The sequence below is a fragment of the Delphinapterus leucas genome, chromosome 3 (assembly GCF_059928025.1).
Source record: "Delphinapterus leucas isolate spDelLeu-1000000601 "Yukka" chromosome 3, BTC_Dleu_Yukka2, whole genome shotgun sequence".
Lineage (NCBI taxonomy): Eukaryota > Metazoa > Chordata > Mammalia > Artiodactyla > Monodontidae > Delphinapterus > Delphinapterus leucas.
Genome location: NC_143131.1, coordinates 95,041,293 through 95,066,791, shown reverse-complemented (window position 1 = coordinate 95,066,791; position 25,499 = coordinate 95,041,293). Strand labels below are relative to the sequence as shown.

The window sequence follows — 25,499 nt, the reverse complement described above, 5'->3', positions numbered from 1 at the left end:
ATTTCTTGCAGTCTTCGTCATTCCCTATCTCAACTGCTGTTTTCATTTAAACTCCCTTTAGTGAGGCGTGCTCTCAAAATCCTTACATGCCTGAGATGTCCTTTTATTTTCAGATGAATAAAGTATCAATATATTCTGGTTATAGGTTCTTAGAGTCATTTCCTCTAAGTAGCCGACATATGTTATTTCACTATATTCTAGTTTCTAGCATTGCTATTGAGAATTCATATGCTAGTTTGTTTTCCTTTCTAATGAAAATAACCATTAGTCCCTTTATCTAGAATCTTGCAATATTTACTTATATTCTTGGAGTTCAGGAAATTTTGATGGGGTATATTTAGATGCATGTGTGTTTTCCCCACCATTAATTCTTCTACAGCCTTGATGAGTCAGTCTAAAGGCTATAGCCATTCTGTAGCTCAGGGTATTTTTCTTCTATTATTTATACTTCAACTGTTATTTTTCCTTTTTCTAGAATACTAATTAATAACATATTTTGTATCCTAGATACGTCTTCCAAATCATTTATTTTTTTCACTCAGGGTTCCAATTTTTTTGTATTTTTGCCTGTGTTTTGAGATACAGTTTCCATTTAATCTTCCAGGATGCTAGTGTGATACTCATCATACACATTCTTACTTTAAGTCACTTTATTAAATCATTAAGTTTTTTAAATCATGTTTTAAATTTCAAACTCTCTCCTGGAGAGTTCTCATTATGATTTTTAAGCTTTTTATTTTGAAATAATATTAGACTTATGAAAAATAGTATAGAGTTCTACCTACTCTTCATTCAGCTCCCCTTAATGTTAACATCTTATACAACAAATATGCTTATTAAAACTAGGAAGTTAACACTGATACAATTCTATTAACTAAGCTAAGATCCTATTTAAGCTTCATCAGTTTTTCCACAATTATCACTTTTTTTTATGGTCCAGGAACCAATCCAGAAACTTTGTACCTGAGATTTCCTCCAAATCCTATCTGTCCTACTTATTTCAGTCACAGTTGAAAAATGATGTATTCAGGTCACAAGCTTCCTTTTATTCATTTCTACTTATGTACATTTATGCATTAATACTTTTAGAATTAGGGAAATATTAATTATTATATCTCAATACACATAACATACACATTGTAACCAAATACAGATAACAAGTCAGTTATATAGCACTCTCTTACTAAGCAACCCATCTTTCCAGAATTTAGCCAAAGACTAGGAACAAACTACAACCTTTAGGAGCCAAAATGAAAGCCTGTGCTGGTTATTCCTAAACAAGCCTTCAGATTTTCTGTAATCCTGATTGTCTGATTTCCATATAAAAACCTTTAAGACTAAGAAAAAGATTTATTGAGTCTGATAAATTGAAAATAGCAAGAAATTGAGAGGTGACAACTAATTGCTTGGGAATCTACCTAATAGTCAATTTATAAACAAAACTTAACACACATTAAGAGGCAGACAACATAAGGACTCAAAAAACACAATATGGGGTAAGTGGTCTTCCATACTTGAATAATCCCTAGTGTCTTCCTTGAATCCAAAATAAGGTGAATGTATGTTTTTTTAATTGAAGTATAACTGATTTATAATATTGTGTTAGTTTCAGGTATACAGCAAAATGATTCAGTTATGTATATATATATACTTTTTCAGATTTTCCATTATAGGTTATTATAAGATATTGAATATAGTTCCCTGTGCTACACAGCAAACATTTGTTGCATGATCTATTTTAAGTACTATTAGTAGTTTGTATCTGTTAATCCCATACTCCTAATTTATCCCTCCTCCTCCCTTTCCCCTTTCCCCTTTGGTAACTGCAAGTTTGTTTTCTACATTTGTGAGTCAGTTTCTGTTTTGTATATAGATTCATTTGTATTATTTTTTAGATTCCACATATGTGATATCACATATTTATCCTTCTCTGACTTACTTCACTAAGTATAATAATCTCTAGGTCCATCCATGTTGCTGCAAATGGCAATATTTCTTTCTCTTTATGGCTGAGTAATATTCCATTGTATATATACACATCTCCTTTATCCATTCATCTGTTGATAGGTACTTGGGTTGTTTCCACGTCTTGGCTATTGTAAATAGTGCTGCTATGAACATTGGGGTGCATGTATCTTTTTAAATTAAAGTTTTCACCTTTTCTGAATATATGCCAGGAGTGGGATTGCTGGATCATACGGTAGCTCTATTTTTAGATTTTAAAGAAACTCCATATTGTTTTCCATAGTGGCTACACCAATTTACATTCCTACCGACAGTGTAGGAAGGTTCCCTTTTCTCTACATTCTCTCCAGTATTTATTATTTATATAGATTTTTTTTGATGATAGCCACTCTGGTGTGAAGTGATACCCTGATGTAGTTCTGATTTGCATTTCTCTAATAATTAGCAATGTTGACCATCTTTTCACGTGTCTGTTGGTCATCTGTATGTCTCCTTTGGAGAAATATCTATTTAGGTCTTCTGCACATTTTTTGCTTAGGCTATTTTTTTCAATATTGAGTTGTATCAGCTGTTTGTATATTTTGGATATTAACCCCTTGTCGGTCGCAATGTCTGCAAATATTTTCTCCATTCTGTAGGTTTTCTTTTCATTTTGCTGACAGTTTCCTTTGCTGTGCAAAACCTTTAAAGTTTGATTAGGTCCCATTTGTTTATTTTCGATTTTATTTCTTTATTCTTGTTTTGGGAGACTCATCTAAGAAAACATTGCTACGATTTATGTCCGAGAATGTCCTGCCTATATTCTCTTCTAGTTTGATGGTGTCATGCCTTATATTAAGTCTTTAAACCATTTCAGTTTATTTTTGTATATCTTTAAACCATTTGAGTTTATTTTTGTATATGCTGTGAGGGAATGTTCCAATTTCATTGACTTACATGTAGCTGTCCATCTTTCTTAACATGATTTGTTGAAGACATCGTCTTTTCTTCACTGTATACTCCTGCCTCCTTTGTTGTAGATTAATTGACGATAGATGTGTGGGCTTATTTCCAGGCTCTCTGATTTTTTTTTTTTTAAATCAACCAGCTGACACTGGATTTTTTTTTTTTAGATTCCATATATATGCATTAGCATACGGTATTTGTTTTTCTCTTTCTGACTTACTTCACTCTGAATGAGTCTCTAGGTCCATCCACCTCACTACAAATAACTCAGTTTCATTCACTTTTATGGCTGAGTAATATTTCATTGTATATATGTGGCACATCTTCTTTATCCATACATCTGTTCATGGACACTTAGGTTGCTTCCATATCCTGGGTAGAGTAAATAGAGCTGAAATGGACATTTTGGTACATGACTCTTTTTGAATTATGGTTTTCTCAGGGTATATGCCCAGGAGTGGGATTGTTGGGTCGTATGGTAGTTCTATTTTTAGTTTTTTAAGGAACATCCATATTGTTTTCCATAGTGGCTGTATAAATTTACATTCCTACCAACAGTGCAAGAGGGTTCCCTTTTCTCCACACCCTCTCCAGCATCTATTGTTTGTAGATTTTTTGATGATGCCCATTCTGACTGGGGTGAGATGATGCCTAATTGTAGTTTTGATTTGCATTTCTCTAATTATTAATGATGTTGAGCATTCTTTCATGTGTTTGTTGGCAATCTGTATATCTTCTTTGGAGAAATGTCTATTTAGGTCTTCTGCCCATTTTTGGACTGGGTTGTTTGTTTTTCTGATATTGAGCTGCATGAGCTGCTTGTAAATTTTGGAGATTAATCCTCTGTCAGTTGCTTCATTTGCAAATATTTTCTCCCATTCTGAGGGCTGTCTTTTCATCTTGTTTATAGTTTCCTTTGCTGTGCAGAAGCTTTTAAGTTTCATTAGGTCCCATTTGTTTATTTTTGTTTTTATTTCCATTTCTCTAGGAGGTGGGTCAAAAAGGATCTTGCTGTGTTTTATGTCATAGAGTGTTCTGCCTATGTTTTCCTCTAAGAGTTTGATGATGTAAGGCCTTACATTTAGGTCTTTAATCATTTTGAGTTTATTTTTGTGTATGGTATTATGGAGTGTTCTAATTTCATTCTTTTACATGTAGCTCTCCAGTTTTCCCAGCACCACTTATTGAAGTGGCATTCTTTTCTCCATTGTATATTCTTGCCTCCCTTATCAAAGCTAAGGTGAGCATATGTGCGTGGGTTTATCTCTGGGCTCTCTATCCTGTTCCATTGATCTATATTTCTGTTTTTGTGCCAGGATCATACTGTCTTGATTACTGTAGCTTTGTAGTATAGTCTGAAGTCAGGGAGCCTGATTCCGCCAGCTCTGTTTTTCTTTCTCAAGATTGCTTTGGCTATTCGGGGTCTTTTGTGTTTCCATACAAATTGTGAAATTGTTTGTTCTAGTTCTGTGAAAAATGCCAGTGGTAGTCTGATAGGGATTGCATTGAATCTGTAGATTGCTTTGGGTAGTAGAGTCATTTTCACAATGTTGATTCTTCCAATCCGAGAACATGGTATATCTCTCCATCTATTTATATCAACTTTAATTTCTTTCATCAGTATCTTATAATTTTCTGCATACAGGTCTTTTGTCTCCTTAGGTAGGCTTATTCCTAGATATTTTATTCTTTTTGTTGCAATGGTAAATGGGGGTATTTTCTTAATTTCACTTTCAGATTTTTCATCCTTAGTGTACAGGAATGCCAGAGATTTCTGTGCATTAATTTTGTATCCTGCTACTTTACCAAATTCATTGATTAGCTCTAGTAGTTTTCTGGTAGCATCTTTAGGATTCTCTACGTATAGTATCATGTCATCTGCAAACAGTGACAGCTTTACTTCTTCTTTTCCGATTTGGATTCCTTTTATTTCTTTTTTATCTCTGATTGCTATGGGTAAAACTTCCAAAACTATGTTGCATAATAGTGGTGAGAGTGGGCAACCTTGTCTTTTTCCTGATCTTAGTGGAAATGGTTTCAGTTTTTCACCACTGAGGACGATGTTGGCTGTGGGTTTGTCATATATGGCCTTTATTATGTTGAGGAAAGTTCCCACTATGCCTACTTTCTGGAGGGTTTTTTATCATAAATGGGTGTTGAATTTTGTCAAAAGCTTTGTTTGCATCTATTGAGATGATCATATGGTTTTTCTCCTTCAATTTGTTAATATGGTGTATCACGTTGATTGATTTGTGTATATTGAAGAATCCTTGCATTCCTGGGATAAAGCCCACTTGATCATGGTGTATGATCATTTTAATGTGCTGTTGGCTTCTGTTTTCTAGTATTTTGTTGAGGATTTTTGCATCTATGTTCATCAGTGATATTGGCCTGTAGTTTTCTTTCTTTGTGACATCTTTTTCTGGTTTTGGTGTCAGGGTGATGGTGGCCTCGTAAAATGAGTTTGGGAGTGTTCCTCCCTCTGCTATATTTTGGAAGAGTTTGAGAAGGATAGGTGTTAGCTCTTCTCTAAATGTTTGATAGAATTCGCCTGTGAAGCCATCTGGTTCTGGGCTTTTGTTTGTTCGAAGATTTTTAATCACAGTTTCAATTTCAGTGCTTGTGATTGGTCTGTTCATATTTTCTATTTCTTCCTGATTCAGTCTTGACAGGTTGTGCATTTCTAAGAATTTGTCCATTTCTTCCAGGTTGTCCATTTTATTGGCATAGAGTTGCTTGTAGTAATCTCTCATGATCTTTTGTATTTCTGAAGTGTCAGTTGTTACTTCTTCTTTTTCATTTCTAATTCTATTGATTTGAGTTTTCTCCCTTATTTTCTTGATGAGTCTGGCTAATGGTTTATCAATTTGTTGATCTTTTTAAAGAGCCAGCTTTTCATTTCATTGATCTTTGCTATCGTTTCCTTCATTTCTTTTTCATTTATTTCTGATCTTTATGATTTGTTTCCTTCTGCTAACTTTGGGGTTTATATATTCTTCTTTCTCTAATTGCTTTAGATGTAAGGTTAGGTTGTTTATTTGAGATGTTTCTTGTTTCTTAAGGTAGGATTGTATTGCTATAAACTTCCCTCTTAGAAGTGCTTTTGTTGCATCCCATAGGTTTTGGGTCATCGTGTTTTCATTGTCATTTGTTTCTAGGTATTTTTTGATTTCCTCTTTGATTTCTTCAGTGATCCTTTTTATGTACTGTTGGATTTGGTTTGCTAATATTTTGTTGAGAATTTTTGCATCTATATTCATCAGAGATATTGGCCTGTAATTTTTTTTTTCGTAGTGTCTTTGTCTGGTTTTGGTATCAAGGGTGATGGTAGCTTCATAAAATGACTTTGGGAGTGTTCCCTCTTCTTCAGTCTTTTGAAGTAGTTTGAAAACGATTGGTATAAATTCTTCTTTATATGTTTGGTAGACTTCCCCAGTGAAGCCATCTGGTCCTGGACTTTTGTTTGCAGGGAGTTTGTTTGTTTGTTTGTTTCTTTTGGTTTTTTTTTACATATTCTATTTCACTTTTAGTGATCAGTTTGTTCAAATTCTATGTTTCTTCTTGACTCAATTTTGGTAGGCTGTATATTTCTAGAAACTTGTCTGTTTCTTCTAGGTTGTCCAGTTTGTTGGCATATAACTGTTCATAGTATTCTCTTATGAATTTTTATATTTCTGCAGTATCAGTTATTTCTCCTCTTTCATTTCTTCTTTTATTTGGATCCTCTCTTTTTTCTTCTTGGTGGGCCTGGCTAGAGGTTTTTCAGTTTTGCTTATCTTTTCAAAAAACCAGCTCTTGGTTTTATTGATCTTTTCTATTGTTTTTTTAATCTCTATTTTATTTATTTCATCTCTTATCTTTATTATTCCTTCTGCTGACTTTGGGTTTTGTTTGTTCTTCTTTCTCTAATTCTTTTAGGTGGTAGATTAGGTTGTTTGAGATTTTTCTTGTTTCTTGAGGAAGGCCTGAATCACTAAGAACTTCCCTCTTAGCACTGCTTTTGCTGCATCTCATAGATTTAGTATGGTTGTGTTTTCATTGTCATTTGTCTTGAAGTACTTTCTGATTTCTTCTTTGATTTCATCGGTGACCCATTGGTTTTTTAGTCTCATGTTGTTTAGCCTTCATGTGTTCGTTACTTTTTTCCTGTTTTTCTTTCTGTGGTTGATTTCTAGTTTCATTCCATTGTGGTAAGAAAAGATGCTTCAGATAATTTCTATACTCTTAAATTTGTTTAGGCTTTTTTTGGTGACTTAGTATGTGGTCTATCCTAGAGAACATTTAATGTGTACTTAAAGAGAATATGTATTCCAAGTCTTTTTTTTTGGATGTAATGTCCTGTAGACATCAATTAAGTCAAACTAGCCCATTGTGTCATTGAGGACCTCTGTCACCTTATTGATCTTCTGTCTGGAAGATCTGTCCATTGATGTCAATGGGGGTGTACGATTATTGTATTCCTGTCATTTTCTCCCTTTATGTCTGTTATTACTTTCTTTATATATTTAGGTGCTCCTATACTGGGTACATATATGTTAATGGGTATAATATACTCTTCTTGTATTGATCCCTTTGTTATTGTATTGAATATAATGTCCTTCTTTGGTCTTTCTTTATAGCCTTTGTTTTAAAGTCTATTTTGTTAGATATGAGTTTTGCTACCCCCACTTTCTTGTCATTTCCATTTACATGAAGTATATTTTTCTATGCCTTCACTTTCAATCTGTGTGTCTTTTGCCCTGAAGTGAGTCTCTTGTAGGCAGCATATTGTCAATTCTTGTTTTTTAAATCCAATCTGCCACTCTATGTGTTTTGATCAGAGCATTTAGTCCATTTATATTTAATGTAGTTATTGATAGGCTTGTACTTATTGCCAATTTAAACCTTGTTTTCCACTTGATTTTGTATTTCTCCTTTGTTTATTTCTTCTTTTTGTTTTTCCTTTTGTGGTTTGATGTTTTTCTTTTGTAGTATGCCTTGAATTCCTTTCTTTTTGGTGTTTGCAAATCTATTGTATGTTTTTGATTTGTGGTTACCCTAGTTTTCAAGTATGTTGACCCATAGCTATATCTACGTGCTTTAAACTGATAGTTACATAAGTTCAAACACATTCTCAAAGAGCTACATTTTTATATTTCCCTCCCCCACATTTTGTGATATTGATGTCCTATTTTACATCTTCATGTTTATCCTTTTGATGTTAATTGTAGTTATAATCACTTTTACAAAGTCTTTTGATTGTTTTTTAATCTGTTATTATTTAAGTGATCTTCAATCCTTTTATATATTTGCCTTTCCTATTGTGATTTCCCCTTTCCTATAGATTCTTGCTTTTTTTTCTATTTAGAAAAGACCTTTCAATATTTATTTTAAGGTAGGTTTAGTATTTCTGAATTCTTTTAGTTTTTGCTTGTCTGAGAAATACTTTATCTCTCCTTCTATTCTAAATAATAATTTTGCTGGGTAGAGTATCCTAGGTTGCAGGGGTTTTTTCCTTTAAAGACTGTGAATATATCATGCCACTCCTTTCTGGCCTGCAAAGTTTCTGTAGAAAAATCAACAAATAGCCTCATGGGGGTTCCCTTGTAACTGACTCTTTGTCCCTTAGAGCATACTTTATAAAGGCATCAGTGAGTTGATGCAAAGGCACAGAATATCAAGAATTGCAGAAGGTGTCTAATCTCATACAAGCCATGTGATGTATGTGGGGAGGGGTTTGTGGAATGTAGATGCAAGTTCCCTCCAGAAAGATTTCGTCGCTGTTAATAGTCAAACCAACATATGTGACCTGAAAGTAAGTGTGTCATAGTAAATTCTTAACAACCTCAACTATAGTGAATTCTTAGAAAGCTAGAATTATTTGTAGAAAATCAGTATGCTGAGACAAATTTAATGATTTTGTAGTTAATTTTTTCTAAAATGAGTTGTATACTTCCCTACTTTATTAAATAGACCATGATGTACACAATTTAAAGTCTTATTGATTACTTAGGATTACCATCTGTAATGATAAATTTTGTATGTCAACTGTCAAGATATTTGGTGAAACATTGATTGTTAACAATGAAGAAATCTTTCTGGAGGGAACTTTTTAAGATATTATGAAAACGTTTTAGTTTCTGTTTTGTGACTTATTTTAACCAATAGAAGGTTTGTGTCATTATCAAGTAAAATTGAAAAGATTAAAAGTTCTTAAAACTTCTATATTTTGGCCATAAAACCAAAACTACAAATATAAAAGTCTAAATCCTTCATCATTAATATTCTAAGAGTAAAATCTCTCTAATGATATATTTTTAGAGAAATTTATATTATACTCTGGCTATTGTCCATTTTAATGGAAGACACCTGCTTGGGAAAGCAACATCAACCATGGGAAAGATTTATGTGTGTGTGTGTTTGATATTACACATACACACAGCGATCTTCAGATTATAGTCATTTGGAATATAATCAATTGGATATAGATAATGAAAATATTTGTAGACTCCATTATAATTTGGTTGTCAAGTGGTAGGCTGGGACAACTTAAAAAGACCACAAGCTTTGACAGTCTGCTCAATCTTTTGGCAAGTAATCATTTGAATTTCTCTTTTTGTAGGTGAACTTAAATATTTGCAGATAGAATCACTAAAATCTTTTTGGGAAAAATGTTAACTTCTACTTTATTTCATAATGCATTTTTTCATTGTCTAATGGAAAACATTTGGACTTTGGAGGCAGAAAGTCCTGAATTCAAACTCTCACTTGAGTTATGTATCCATAATGCAAGTGTTTCATCTTTTCTAAGCAAGTTTCTTCTGTTGTATGTGGTAGGATGAGTGGAAAAGTAATGGGTGTGTTTTCTTCTCTTACCCTTCTCAAGAGGAAACGAGGACTTTGTATCTCAAACTGAACTCTCTTTATCCACCAGGCAGGAGGCAAATAAACTGGGCTTTGTGGATTGAAGGTCTAGGGAGAGGTTGCAAACTCAAATACCTCCAGGGCCCTGCCTGAAACAAGTGAGTAGAGCCCTTAGGGTATAAGATAATAGGGAGTTGTAGGTACTATGGTAACTGGGAAGTATCTGCCCCACTTAAAGGAAGCTCACCCAATTCAGCTGAATCTAGCTGTTGCCATCCAGGTCTGAGGACTTAATATCGCTAGAGTTCCTGTGTTTTTAAAAGAAGTATGAAACCCAACATTTTACATTAACTCTCCTAATTTTTAAATATTTGTAGCTTTAAACTTTTTTTTTAAACACAAGGCAGTAGATGGGAATGTTTTCTGTTGAGAGCTAGTCTAATACCACCAGTTTGCAACTTGAGGCCAGGACCATAAAGGGCTGAAATGACATGATCTGACAAGGTGTAGAGGTTGGAATGAACCAAAAACTGTAGCCTGGGAAGGGGACCTGGGTTACAGGTTTTCTGAGTGGCCAAGACCTCAGCCTTCTGAAATACACTACTCGGGGCAGCAAGATCCCAGCAAGAGCTGCCTGCCTGGGTGACTATGAGAAACCACACTGTGTACTGTTGCTTGGAGAACGTTTGTGATGATTTTCTGGGAATGGGCAGGGAAGGAAAGAACCACCAGTGGAATTGCCCTACTCTGAATAGGCCAAGGGCCTTAGGCACAAAGCAACAGCAGACACTGGCATGAAGGACTGACCCATAAGTCCCAGGGTTCTTGGATGGGAACTGAGTTTTCTCCCTTATTTTGCAGGAACATCTTCTTCAGTAACTTCTAAGAAAGGGTGTGCTGGAAATCAATAGGTATCTGTCTCCTATCTCATTAGTCAACCCTTCACTTGGTCTACCTTCAACCCCAGTGGATATGCTGTCCCAGGCTGCTGGGGTCACAACAGGGGTTAGGGACAGAGAAATTCCAGCTCCCACTCCCACAAGGAAATCCCAAACCCAGAAATAAAGCTAGGTTTTCCAAAGCTGTAACTGTAGTACTATTGTTAATTCCCTCATGGATTATATCCAATTCTATGGGCTGATGCTGGTATCTAGCCTCCCTATATAGTAATGTAGAGTAACTATAAAAGCTATAGAGGAAGGAAGACTAGATTTAAATCCTGCTCCAGTCATTTTCTAGTCAGATTACTTAATCTTTCCAAATTTCAGCATTTTAATCTGTAAAGTGAGGACAGTGCTTGCCTTTGTGGAATGTCATGAGATTGACTCATGCTGGTACTTGCTAAAGGTACCAAAAGGACCTTTAGAACACAAGTTAGACGTGATCTGAAATATATAAACTCTTTTACATGTACAGCAAGATTATTATCTTTCCGTGTTCCTAGATATGCATGCCTATTTAGGAAAGATCGGTGGCATCTTAGATCTACTTTATCATCACCTCCCTGTGCTTATTACTGATTCATGGAAGTCCTTTTAGCTCCAACCAGTTTTCAGTATTAGGATTTCAGATGGAAACAGCACTTGAATAATTTGTGTTTACCTACCAAACTGTGCATGAAAAATAAAAAGGAAAGGAAAACTTAAAATACAGATGTAAAAGTACAATGTTGGCTTAATGGACCTTAAAAAATGTGCTCATAAAAAGTACTGCAAAAGGTGCTCAAAGTGCATAGCTGGTTGATTTTGTTCAAGGAAATGATGTGAAAGCCTTGAGAAAAATGAAGACATAGCCAGCCTCTCTAGCTGGTATAAATTCACTACATCTAATCTTTTATTCCCAGTGACTACATTTATCAAAGGTGCAATTCAGACTTGGAGCCTTAGTTAATTTTTCTGTCTAACGACTGAAGGCAAGTCAAATGTAAATAAAACTTCTAATACGTGAGCTTATTTGTACCAGAAAGAAAAAATATCTAGTGGACTAAAGTTACAAATTCATGCTGGGCTCTGTATGTTAAAATTCAACACAAGCCAAGAGTAGACTTTTTTTTCCCTAGATGAAAGCACTATTGACTATAGTCATTCACTAAGAGCAACTTGAAATTCTTACAAATCAGCTAGCCTTGTCCTGGCAAAAGGAGAATAAGCAGAGCTCTGGCTACAGTCTTAAACTTTGTGTATTTGTTCTCTATGGCAGTTTAGCTGTAACTAGTGCTAAACTGCCATAGAGAACACAAGATAAGAAAATGTTTACTCTGTGTAGTCTTGTTACATAAATAGATTGTGTCCACTTTTTCATATGTTGACATGTTGTTCTATGAATACCTGCAAGTTGCTCTATTACTGTATGCAGATGTTCTTGTCTCTAACTCCATAGGACACCTTTCTTCTAGTTTGACATCACAACAAAAATGTCTTCCATGTCCCTCAACCTCAGTGAGTGCAAATGCTAACTCAGCAATTCATCCCACACTCCTCTTAGATCTTGTCTACTGCCTGATTGCCTGTGTCTGTCTAAGGCACCAAGTTGCCTATGGCATAAACCTCTTTTCCTCAACTCTCTCTTTCATCACATGCAGTATTTCAGCAGGTTCTGTCAATATTGCCTCCCAAATCTAACTCAAATCTCTCCATCTATGCTCTGGTGGCCATCCTCTCAACTTGATCATTAGAACAGCTCCTTAACTAGTTTTCCTGCTTCCACTTGTGCCCTTTTCAAATCTATTCCTATACAGAAGTCAAGGTGGTTTTATACCAAATATCAGTTTGTATCACTCTTAAAGATCTTTCTGAAGGAGCCGTCCTCACTATCCTTTCAGGGGTTCTGCATGTCTGTCCCTTATTTGGTTTCTTCATAACAACTAACAAATTGTAATTAATTCATATATTTGTTTACTTTTTCAATCTGTCTCCTTCACTAGGATATAAGGAGTGTTGGTATAATACGCTGTTCGATGATTTATCCCTAGTACCTAGGACAGTGGATGCACATAAATTTTGAAATGAATGAAGGAATATCTAGAACTGGTGACAAGATGACTAATATTACTTGAGTACTCTTTGTGTTCTAGGAATTCTGGTTGGCATTTCAGATACATTATTCAATTCCTTTATAAGTAAGAATTAATAATAAGGCTTTTAAAAGAATCTAGATATCATTTCACTTTCCTGCTTTCCTGAAATGATCATACATACATGTACACACATATAGTGATTTTCTATGCTTTTTTTTGAAGACATCTAAGGCCAGATACTCCACAGCTTCTAAGGTGTTCTTCTCTGTGTTTAATGGCTCTTTCTTATATGTAAGTGCTTTAAACATGTTTGCTTTCATGAAGCACTTTGCAAAACTTGGTGAATAACTGTTCATTCTTATTCATATGCTTAAAGGCAATTATGACCACCTTTCAGCCTTGAACAATATCAACTAATTACTTTAGAATGTCTTCAAGAAGTCAACTTTCAATCATTTCCATCATTTAGTTTTTGAGAGGGTAACTTGGCGATAATATCAGGAACATCAATTAAATCAAGGCCAGTTCTCAATTAGGTTCTTTCCAATCTTGAAGACTTTTTCTCATTCTTAATCTCACAGGACTTTTAGTTCTTTGTAACTATTCATCTGCCTCCATTTCTTGAAGCTCTTTCCATTCTTGTTTTTCTTGTGAATCCTGGACCTTCTCCCATGATCTCTAACCTCTCTTTCTGTTTCTTTTGCCCTCTCCTTCTCTTGACTTTTAAACTTCAGCAACATTCAAGGCTCTATCATTTGCTCTGCTCATTTCCACATGCACTTATTTCTTTCATTTTTTCCCGTATATGTCAATTATATACTGAGATATAATTGACATATAACATTGTGAAGTTTAAAGTGTACAATTTGATATATGTGTGGGTGTGTATTAAAAAATAATTACCACAATAAGTTTGGTTAACATCCAGCACCTCAAATAATTAAAAGCGTTTTTTCCTTGTGATGAGAAATTTTGAGATCTATCCTTGTAGCAACTTTCAAATGTACATACAGTATTGTTAATTATAGTCACCATGCTGCACATTACATCCCCAGAACTTGGTTATCTTATAGTTGGAATGTTATACCTTTTGACCACTTTCGTCCAATTGCCCTACCCCACTTTCCCCACCTCTGGCAGTTATGAATCTGAACTCTGTTTCTATGAGCTCAGGTTTTTAGACTCTGCATATGTCTAAATTAGACAATATATGTCTTTCTCAGTCTGACTTATTTCACTTAGCATTATGCCCTCAAGGTCCATCCATGTTATTGCAAATGACAGGATTTCCTTCTTTTTTATGTCTAAATAATATTCCAGTGTAAACATATGCCACATTTTCTTTATCTATTCATTCACCAACGGACACTTAAGTTGTTTCTATGTCTTGGCTATGGTAAACAGTGCTGCTATGAACATAGAGGTGCAGATATCTCTTCAGAATAGTGATTATATTCCTTCAGATATATATCCAGCAGTGGAATTGCTTGATCATATGGTAGCTTTATTTTTACTTCTTTGAGGAACCTTCATACTGTTTTCCATAGTGGCTGCACCAATTTACATTCTTACCAACAATATTCCCACAAACTCATTTCTATGGATATAGACTTCACCCACAGTTTATGAAGACCACCCCAGACCTCTCTATATTTTTCAGTAGCGTGAGTATATTCAGGTGACTTCTGAGTCAGATGATGGTAGTGAGGTATACACAACCCAATGGATGATATTAAAATACTTAGGGATGGGGCCTAGCCCGAGAGAAAAGATGCGGAAAAATAAGAATAGAGAATTCAGAAGGTATATAAGAGGTTTGTGAGACAGTTAACTGTTATTGTGTAAGGAGTGCAGGGTTTCTTCTACAAAAGAGAAATATTAAATGGCCTTTAAGTGTCCTGAAAGCTAGACAGGAAGAATCCAATCTAGTAGTGAAGAATGCTTTCTGCACCCTTTGTAGGAATGAAGATGTATGCAGGGGGAATTTAAATCTAGGAGAAACCAGACTTCACTGAAATGGAAGGAATCTGAGTCCCCAGCAGTTATATTGATCATAGGAAGTACACAATGTGCCCATCTGTGCCACAAGTGGCAACACTCTAAAAACACATGACTTTTGAGACCTCTGTCCTGTTCAAATATCACTGGCTAATAATAAACCTTACATCACTCACATGAGTCAAATTATTCTCTTTATGAGTAGAGAGTTGGTTCTTTTTTTTTTTTTTTTTTTTTTTTTTGCGGTACGCAGGCCTCTCACGGTTGTGGCCTCTCCCATTGCGGAGCACAGGCTCTGGACGCACAGGCTCAGTGGCCATGGCTCACGGGCCCAGCCGCTCCGCAGTATGTGGGAACCTCCCGGACCGGGGCACGATCCCGTGTCCCCTGCATCAGCAGGCGGACTCTCAACTACTGCGCCACCACGGAAGCCCCATGAGTAGGTAGTTTTTATCCATGGGAAAGTTTAGAATATAGAAATGAAATAAATTAAATGCATAGTACTAGTACTTTAGTGTGAAAGTCAAGATAATTTCCATATTTGATTTTTCTTAATGGTTGTAATGTGTGAGAAAAGTTAGCAATGTTAGAAAATCCAACATATTAATCTGAAATCCAGTTCCAAATGTAAAAATAATTTTACTTGTGATTTTTTTAAGTTGAAAGTTAAAATAAAATTTATTAATTCTGTTAAAACTATTGATATGTATAAAAAGTTTGAAATTATAAATGTACTTACAAACAACTAGATTTATAAGAAATTGCATATTCATATTTGGAAGGGTTTGCTTGTTAGGGTTCTAAATCCACCAAATCAGACATGTGAAGTGTTTAAACATTAAATTAATTGTAGCAAATTTATACATGCAATTTAATGTTTAAGGGGATTAACTAAGCTAGTAAATAGGGCAAATTGTTTAATGGGGTTCACACTTAGATTTGGTAAACTTGAATTTAGCAAAAATTATTCAAAGGATCCCTTAAAAATAATTGCTCTTATTTTATATGATTATTATAAATAAAAATATTTGTAAGTTTAATTTAAGGGGTTAAGGAAAACTACATTGTAAAATTTATACTTTAATAAATTCAGTATTAACTTCAAATTCAAGTAACTTTAAATAATTTTTTCCTGTACACAAAAATTTCCCTTGCACATAAAAATGTCACTGTGACCAGCTTAACTTCAGTCTCCCAGTTATAACTAGACGGTTGATAGTTTATGTAGAACCTAACTTTCTGTTCCTTTTGTACTACCTTTCCCTTATTTTTTGGCATTTTTTTAAAAAAATTGAGGTGTAGGTAATGTACAATATTATATAAATTTCAGGTGTACAACATAGCAATTTGTAATTTTTAAAGATTATATTCCATTTATAGTTATTATCCCTGTGCTCTATCTTTCCTGTGCTGTATTCCCTGTGCCGTACCTTCCCTTTCTTTTTGTGTAAGCATACTATACAGAGATATTTATGTTTTGTCATTTCTACTGCAGAAATGAAGGAGAGATATTTCATCTTCCCCCATTCTAAGAAGCTTCATGTTCTGAATCTAGGTTCCAAAGTCTAAGGTGGTCAATAACGGTTTCAGTTACAGAACCAAAAATAGAAGCTGCAGAACACCCATGGGATTACCCCTCTTACAAACTGTCTGGAGAGTACAGGAAAATGGAAGAAGGTTTCTGCTAGAGGGTGCCAGCAGGTAAAACTGCTCCCACATGTGTAGAAGTGATTCTGCTTCCCTGAACCTTGAGAAACAGCGGTGCTGGATGGGTTCATTATACAAATATAGTCTGCCCTCCATATCCGCGGATGGGGAACCCACAAATACTGAGGGCTGACTATATTCATTGTATTATGCCATTTTATATAAGAGATTTGAGTATCCGCAGGGGTCCTGGAACAAATATCCCCCTCAGATATTGAAGGACCACCATAGAAACCACCATCTCACTTGCATATTTGCAACTAAGTGATGCAAAATAATGTTTGTGACAGTCCAATAAGATAGATACATTTACAGTCACATGGCTGTTTGAAGACCAGGCATGGGAATGAGAAATGTAAGCTTCTTGGGATGGTAAAGAGAAAAATAACTCATCATTTTTACAGCAGAAAGAACAAAACACAACTGAGTACCTCAGTAAATTATCCTGCCACGTTTTGCCTCCAACTTAACTGGCTCCATATCTTACTCTTTCTAGACTTGGTAAATAACAGACAAGCTCATAAAATTATAATGTTACAAGAAATGCCCTAGACTCCATGCTTCCATGTTTCAGGACAGTGTATAAAGGAAGGACTTTGTCTTTGTGTGTATCTACATTACCCAGGACCTGGTGGGCATTGAAGGATTATAGTGATAAAATATCTAAAACATTGACTTATGTTTCCAGAATTACTAAGCGAATAAATCGAAGAAACTATAATACATCTGTAAAATGGAAGTATTAGAAGACAGCCAAGAATCTCCCTAAATATTTTCCTTTACTAAAATATCCCAACAACAATAAATGTAATCTACAGAAATATAGAACTACACCAGTTGGTGACTATTTATAAAATCACCTGCATGGAAAATATCAGAAGTCAGCACCTGCGATGCCCAACAGCTATGACACCAGCACCTGTGAAACCCAGCACAAATCAAATATATTTTATTCATTCAGAATAAACCACCCAAAAAGGGGAAAGGATGTCTTTGTTGTAAACTTTTACAGGAAACATTATTTTGGAAAGGAAATATTGGTTGATGATAACCTTCAGTGTAAAAATAGCAAGACAGCATATGTGGGAATAAAATTCAGTCTATAATTAAGGCATAAAGAAGAAGAAGGATAAAGAAAGCTCATTTGTGTTCAAATCTATATTTTGCTTTTAGCTTTTTTGCTTGTTCAATCCTTACTGCAGTTTTCATTTGGTGGCAGGTTTGCCACGTGTCCCCTCCATGCTTTATCCCCACATCGCATTCCCCCCTCTCTTCCTTCTCCATACTCTATTTAAAATTTTAAAAAATGTGCCACTTCTTCCTTCAGGTGCTCTCTTTATTCTCACTCATATCATCATTTCTTCTTTCAGACTGTAAACTTTTAAAGGGTATGAATCACCATATGTTGCCCAATAAACATGATTTTTATGGGTAGAAAAAGTACCCACTAAAGTGAGCAAGGCCTGTATTATTATGAGGCGAGGCCAGATGATATATCAGCGCAGGTGGGGAGAAGTGGATTTCCCCAAGGAGGAGTTAGGTGACTCTGACATTGAGAGTACTCTTCCCAATTCATATTTGGGGTCACCACCAATAAAATCAGGGAAAGGGTAACATCTGAATGAGTCAAGGGAAATGTAGGGAAGAATGGTTCTTTGGATTCTGTGAATGCTTAATTCAATTTACCAAGCAGTTAAAACTACTATGAGGTGCCCCTCCACGGTTTTCAGCTGATGTCCTCACCCCCGAAGTCAATGGCAAGTGTATGAGAGGTTACTTCAGCAAGTGTGGTGATGAATGAACTGTGCTCATGGCTTGCTGGATACAGACAGTTCTGTCACTATGGGGGAGCTGGGCAGGAGCCCGAGACCACCTCAGATTTTATTCTCCTCAGATCTGGTTGAATAACAACCCCAAACAAACTATCTATTCCTATCATGAAAACTGAGACATTTCCAGCTTTACTTATCAAATCACCACTCATTTCCCCATCATATGGCTTCACCATCTACTAAATATTTCTGGAATCTTCTATGCTACTTCCTTTCACTGGGTTATTTTTCCTTGCAGGGGATGGGGAAAGTGGAGGAGACATTCTCCAATGTCTGATAAATTCTTATCTATCCCTCAAGACACAGCCTTGCTGCTGAGGAGGCTGGAATACTCAGTTCAGGCAGTAGGAGATCATCCACTTCTCACACTAATTAATTATCAGCATGTCCCTGTCACATGCTCTCAATCTCTTCTACTCAACCCTGCTCTAGACTGTAAACTCCTTGAGGGTAGAGAATATCTTATACTTTTAATCTGTATGGCCCCTGAAATTCAAAATCCTAGAAAGGATAAACAAAGGAAATGAATTAATTAATCCAATCTTTGCCCCCTTGGAACTCCCAAAGAGCTCGTGCATACCTCTCCCTTGTGGAACTTTTAGGTTTTTAGCTTTTGTATCAGAGACATTTTTGCATACATAAAACTCCCAACTAAACTCTTAGCAACTTGCAAATAGATTTGAGCTTGGTTCTACTGCAGCCCCAGCTGGTAAGCACAAGTCCTGGAATTGAGCAGGGGTTCAATATATATTAAAACAATGAAGGGGCTAAACCTACGAATGAGTGTTTTCCGAGCAGAGTGTGATTTTGCGTGGGAGAAAAGTTGTAATACCTTTCAAGAAATGCAGTCCTGTTACTTACAGACACATTTATCATTTAAAATATGTTATACCAACTGTAGTCTGATAGATGTTTATGGAGAACATACTGCGTCACTTGTTGAAGAAGAAAATTAATCACTGTTTTTATGTAATCAGTGCTTCTAAAGTACTTGAGGGTACTTGAAAGCAGTTGATTTTCTTAAGTAGATTAATTATTTATACTATAATTTGCATAGTAAATTCTGCACAGCGCATAAAGCTTTATTTTATCACATTCTCTTAAAATACCACAAATTTTATTTTAGTAGAATTCAAATTAATGAGACTTCTTTGTTTCCTGATGTTTTGTTAATATTAATAAAATACCAACATGTCTTCTTGGCCTTCATGTGGCTGAAGCATTGCTGAATGAGGCTTACCCCACACCACACTGCCTTCTGCAGACTGGGAGGGGAGAACAGAACCTTCATAGAACAGCTCAGCTTCCCTTGCTCAGCACCCCTGTCCAGTGGTCCCCAGCTCTTCCATTTCTAGCTCATCAACTACTCTTTCTGTGTCTCCAAACTGTGAGGTCATCTAGCTCTTTTTCCTCCCAAACTTTCCTCTACTCATTTCCATCTTTTTCCTTCTAAGCTATCATTTAGCTTTTTTTCCATGCCTCAGAATTTTGCCATCTTTATTACCTGCTTATGCTCAGAACAGGGCTACCCCTTCAATTGTTGTAGCAAAGCCATCAAGCAACCTGTTGGCTCTACAACACTTCAGCCAGTGACAGAAACACAACAAATAATCCACTAGAGAGGTGGAAAATTTGGTGGGGAGTTCATTCACGATGATCAGGTAGATGTGCTTTGTAAATAAAGATGTGTGTATAATCATTAGTGTTCTTTTCCCACTTTGCCATCATTTAATTAACATTGAGCACCTGCTAATTTTCTGTGCACTCAACTGAGATATACAATTGAGTAAGTCATGGTCATCCTGTCCAGCAGGGATGTATGGTTTAATGTGAGAGAAAGATTCTGCTCATGGGTAATTACCACACAAGAAGCAAGTTCTCCAGTGTGAACAAGTGCCCATGGGGCCCAGAGGAAGAAGCAACTACAGCTATCAAGGAAAGCTTCACAAAGAAGTGACTTTTGAACTGTATCTTAATGATTGAGTGGGCATTTGTCAAATAGACAGATTGAGGTCACTTTGCTCCAAGAAAGGATGCATCCTTTGTAGAGCCCTTGGAGGTGTGAGAATCAAATACATTGAGAAACACAAACATTAGACTGCTATGTAGAGGTTGGGGTGCTTACAGGTAGCAGGAAATCAGGCAAAAAAAAATTTGTGCAGCATGATATGGGCCTCTCTAAGAGCACTGTCATGATGCATATAATGGAAAGTCTTTAAAAGTCTTAAAATATGAAGGCATTCATTATGTTCAGAATGTGATGAATACCTAATTTGAGCATAGACATTGCTGGGAATTCAAAAGTGGTCAGGGGACGTAAATGGGAAATGTGAGGAGTACTCCATTAGAAGAGAGAGAGAGAGAGAGAGAGAGAATGTGGATAAGGGGTGCTGGGTGGGTAAGAGTGTTGATAAAGAGTGGCCTGGGACACTTGGGACCTCTTGAAGTGCCTGAACTGGGCACAATAAGCCTGATGAAAGGCCACTGCTTAGCTGAGAAGATGGAAGAATCTGAGTACAGCATCAGCTTTGTAGCTCATGCTAGAATTCACGTCAATTGCAGGCAACTAGATAAAGGTCAAGTTCCTAATAGGAGAATGAATTGTACATAGTACCAACATAGGTAGCACCAACATGCTCTGTAACACAATGGAGCCTTGGAGCCATCTAAGAGAGCAGGGCCCACAGGGGACAGAGTCCACTTTCCCTTCTCTGTTGCAAAACTCTACAGAGTGTTGTTCTCACAAGGGAGTTCAGGGCTGCTGCCTGCAGAGAAATACTATGCTCCACAGAACATCAGGAGAAATGATGGCACCCTAATGAGCAGGACAGAGCAATATTAGGGCCCCACCACTCTTAGCAGAGCAGCATTGGCAGGCAGGAGAAGACACGGGGAGAGCTTCTGGGGATTCCAGATTCTTGAGGGAGCTAAACTTGGCAGGGGGCTCGGCATCCTGCATCAGTAGATGGGTGTAAAGTGCCAAGGACATTCAGGGATGGATGGACACTATTAGTATCCATGGAGAGGAAAGTCAGAAGGGCTATTTAGGCTACAGAAAGAAAAGTTAACTGGGAAGACAGGAAAGGAAATATAGACACAAAGATTGGCTATAAGGCTATTGGAACTTTCTAAGTATGGAATGATGAAGGCAGGCATGCATTGAGGATATAGGAATATAATTAAGGAATGTATGAGATAGAAGTATATTCTTTTTTGGCCAGCTGAAGGGACTGTTGTTGAATGTCTTGTGGCATTTGCTATCCTAGGGCTGGCAGTGTGAGGTGCAATTATCTGTAGCATCAGAAACTGACCCCTGGTGTCCATTTGGCACTGCTTACAATGACCTAGCTGAGTTGGGGGGCAGTCTTCTTCCTATAGGAGGGGCTGCTCCAAAGCTCAGTTTCCCACAGAACAGTGACTTCTTTTTTGAAGAAGGGGGCTGCAAGGTAGGCCCCAAAGTGACCAGGCACTGGGTAGCTGGTTTCCAAAACCACATCTGGAAACAGCTGTCCCTCAAACATGGCATCAAGATCTCTGTTTATCCCCCAATAGCAAAGTTGCATTAGTACTTGAACCATCATAAAAGAGAATGGGAGGTGGGAAAGAACAGGAACATAAACTGTCCCAGCAAAGCATCCTGGGATGGTGAGAAGGTGGCAGGGTAGTGGGGGTGGTGTACCTCCCATTTTCTTGCTACTTCATGTCTTCATCAGTTTCTCCTGCCCTCAGTAAAGTCTATTCCTTAACCCATGGTACTGTGCTGCTGGAGAATTTGTCTCAGACCCTGCAGTATGACAACTAATGACAGGTCCATTAAAGGATTCACCTAGCATGACCCAGGGTAGAATCTTATGAATGATTCAACCACAGTTGGCACATCCTGGGGTTATAAATTTTAGTAAGAGCATATAACATGATTAAAATTGTGGTTAGACTGGAGACTCACCAAAAAATATAAATAAAAGCCAACCACAAATTGACTAAAACATTGACAGTGGTACAGAATAAAAGGTTCTAAGAGCTCCCACAGCAATCAGGATGAGTCTCGATGAAACACACGACATACATTAAGTGCTCAAAGTCTTTAGGATCTACATCTTTATAGAAGGCCACTTGCCCCTTCAATAAGTAATATCCATAGGTTTTCTAGTGAAAGTAGAGTCAGAGGTCAAGCAACAGATTGGCTGATTCAGGTAACAGTATTTTTAGAAGGTAACTAAAATTACGAGAGTACGAACTACTTGCCCTTATTACATTTTCATATACCACTTTGATTTATAAAACTGAACCTGCTGAACTCTCCTTTGGGAAGTGAATAATGAAGACGTCTTTGCCCAAGTTCTGTCTCACTGTTGGTCCAAGAGAAGTCACAGCACAAAAAAAGAAAGCATGGATGGAGACTCTTTAAATGACAATTATGACCAACTCACTGCCAATATCAGAAAATCACCCTGTTGATTCTATAAATTTAGTTTGATCTAAATTTTAATATTTTTTCTAATTCCAAGCTTCTGTGCCCTATACAATTTTATTTATTTGTGTGGGACAGTTATTCCTCGGCTCTTACAATATAGTTAAAATCAATTTAAGATAATTATTTTCTTTCAGGATAGATTTGTGACTTTTGCCTGTGCTTTGAAGTGATGTAATTATGGTAGCTGTGTTAATAGATCAAAAAGCACTTCACCAAAAATGTTTACTCAAATCCCATTGTGAAGTGAAGGACATTCAGAAGGACACCTTGGTTCTGGGAGCTGTGGGACTCTGCTCCTGCATACAACAATCTGAAATAGGACCAACTTTCAAACATCTAATTCAAGAGACAGATGAGAAAATTAAAACCAGTGATGCTTTAATACTCACCAAGAGCTTATTTCAAATGACTGTTCAAAATGTGTCTTGTAGGGTGAATGCTGGGATCATTAATATCTCTCATAGTATCTTCTCATAGTATCAAAATCAAGAATTGTTTTCATTTGATTGCAGGGAAAACGTGCCATTTTATTGACAGCACAACACACTGTTTTCATTTCTTTCCTGCTTTCATCCCACCTCACCTCTAACTTATATTTGTGTATTTGTGTGTGTGTGTGTGTGTGTAATTTGCTCTTGCCCTCTTAATTCCTCTATATTTTGAACAGTATTGGGTGGGAGGAACTAGGTAGAGGAAGGAGAATATTTCACCTTGGCAGTATGTTCCTTCAGCTTGTAAACAGCATCTTCTCTCTGTTCCAAGTCAGAGTCCACTGTTGCTAACAGAACAGAATTTGGTGGGACCCAGGAAGAAATGGCTGCTACAGCCAGGAGGAAACTTGCCAAATGGAAAGGCAAGAACAGGACCAAGGACTTGGAGTACACAATAGATTTAAAAAATGTAATTTATTTAAGAATGAAATCTCATCCTTAAAGATACTTTGTTGGAATACCTAGTGAGGCCAGAAGGCTGTGAAGGCAACCTGATGTAGGAAGAGAGCTGAACTTGGACCAGAGGGCATCAAGGGAATTCTAGGCATGGTATGGCAAGGTTTGGTCTCTCATGGGCTTTCAGAGAAATTGTGGAGAAGCACAGTTTTCTAGATGCACCCATGCTTTACCACAGGGCCGCAGGAAGACCTGGCCATGGTACTCTCTTTCTGGAAGCCTCTGATGGCTTATGTTGGTGCAGAACAAACCACACACTCTTTTGCCTTCCCAATCTGGCAGGAGCTCTCTCTCCTACCATTCTCTGTTGAGTACCCACGGTCCAGCCACATCATTCTTCTCATTGCCCTCAGAGTGTACCTCTCACTTTCAGTCTTTGGCTACTTTGTCCATATTGCTTCTTTTACCTAGAATGTTCCCTTACCTCCCATGGCCCCTCTATAAAACTCTACCCACTGTTTTGGGCCCAGTTCAGACTCTCTTAGACAGAATTAATACTTCACCCCAAAACACTTGCTTTGATTTCTCAGTATGGCTGAATATCTATCTCTGCTTTTTTTCTCTCTCTCTTTATTCCTCTCCCATTCTCACCCTCTTTCTTTCTACAAACACACACACACACACACACACACCCTCTCTCTCTCTCTCTCTCTCTCTCTCTTACTTGCTTTCTCTTGCTCTGCAATTCCCAAATCTTCCAAATTCTGAAAGCTGAAAGTTTTTCTTCATAATACATTTGGTGGCAACACTGGAATTGAATTTACTTATAATCTTGATTTACTTCACTATTATGAGAATTCATGCATTTTCTGTACCCTTCCCCACCCCCCAAAATAAATAAAACATATGCTTGACCACAGACTGCTGTTCCAGACCTCACTGAAAGTATTAGATCATATTTGTATGCAGTACTTCCCTAAGACTTATGTGGGTTCCAAGAACCAGAAGTGCTCATGGAAATTTTCCATACACTCCCTCCTCTTGGATACAAAGAACTAGCTGGGGCGGCAAGTCCAGGGGGGAAAGGCACAGGCCCATATCCAGACCCACAGGGGCCCTTCTCATTTCTCTCCTTTAGGGCACTGTGGAGTCTAGCAAGTGGCCCCAGGATGCCTGTGTATGTCACAGCCTTCACTCCACAGTCAGGCTTATCTGCAGATCTTTTCTAGATAATCCCATCTTTGTTATAGGCTTTTGCTGAGATGGCTGGGGGTCGATGCCCTTAAGCTTCCTGAATGCTCCTGGTTTGAATGAGGGTATTTTTTAATCTCAATATTTTCTGAATTATTAGCAAAGGCTGTACAGCAATACCCTTGGTTTTTTCTTTAGAGTACACTTTCCCGATATTGAATCTCTTATTTTTAGCACCTTTTGAAAATTGTATAGGCTAAGAATTTCCCAAATCATCACACCCTGGTTCTGTTCATCCCCTCAATTTATCTCTCTTCTTTCATTGTACTGTAGGTAGCAAGAAGAAACCAGGCTGCACCTTCAACATTTTATTTGAAAACCTCCTCAGGTAAAGAGCCAACTTCATCATTTACAAAATATGCTTTCTACATACCTAAAGGACACAATTCTGCTAAGGTTTCTGCCACCATATATCAAGGATCCCCTCTTCTTCAATTTCTAATAAAAGTTCCTCATTTCGTTCTGAGCTCTCACCAATAGTTACCTTCCCTTCCATATTACTACAACACTACTTTCACAATAATTTAAGTATTCTTTAAGGCAATTTATGTATTCTTTACCATGTTCCTCATTTCTGAGTC

The 25,499-nt window shown here is 36.8% G+C and overlaps 1 long non-coding RNA gene across 1 annotated transcript in view; it reads left to right on the top strand.

Annotated features, from left to right (window-relative positions):
• Positions 1 to 25,249, top strand: part of LOC149749614 (uncharacterized) — a 39,189-nt gene extending 13,940 nt beyond the window's left edge. Inside the window, exon 3 of the long non-coding RNA XR_016392739.1 lies at positions 25,192 to 25,249. This is a non-coding gene — a long non-coding RNA (uncharacterized LOC149749614). The remainder of the gene's footprint in view (positions 1 to 25,191) is intronic.
• The last annotated feature ends 250 nt before the right edge of the window (positions 25,250 to 25,499 follow it).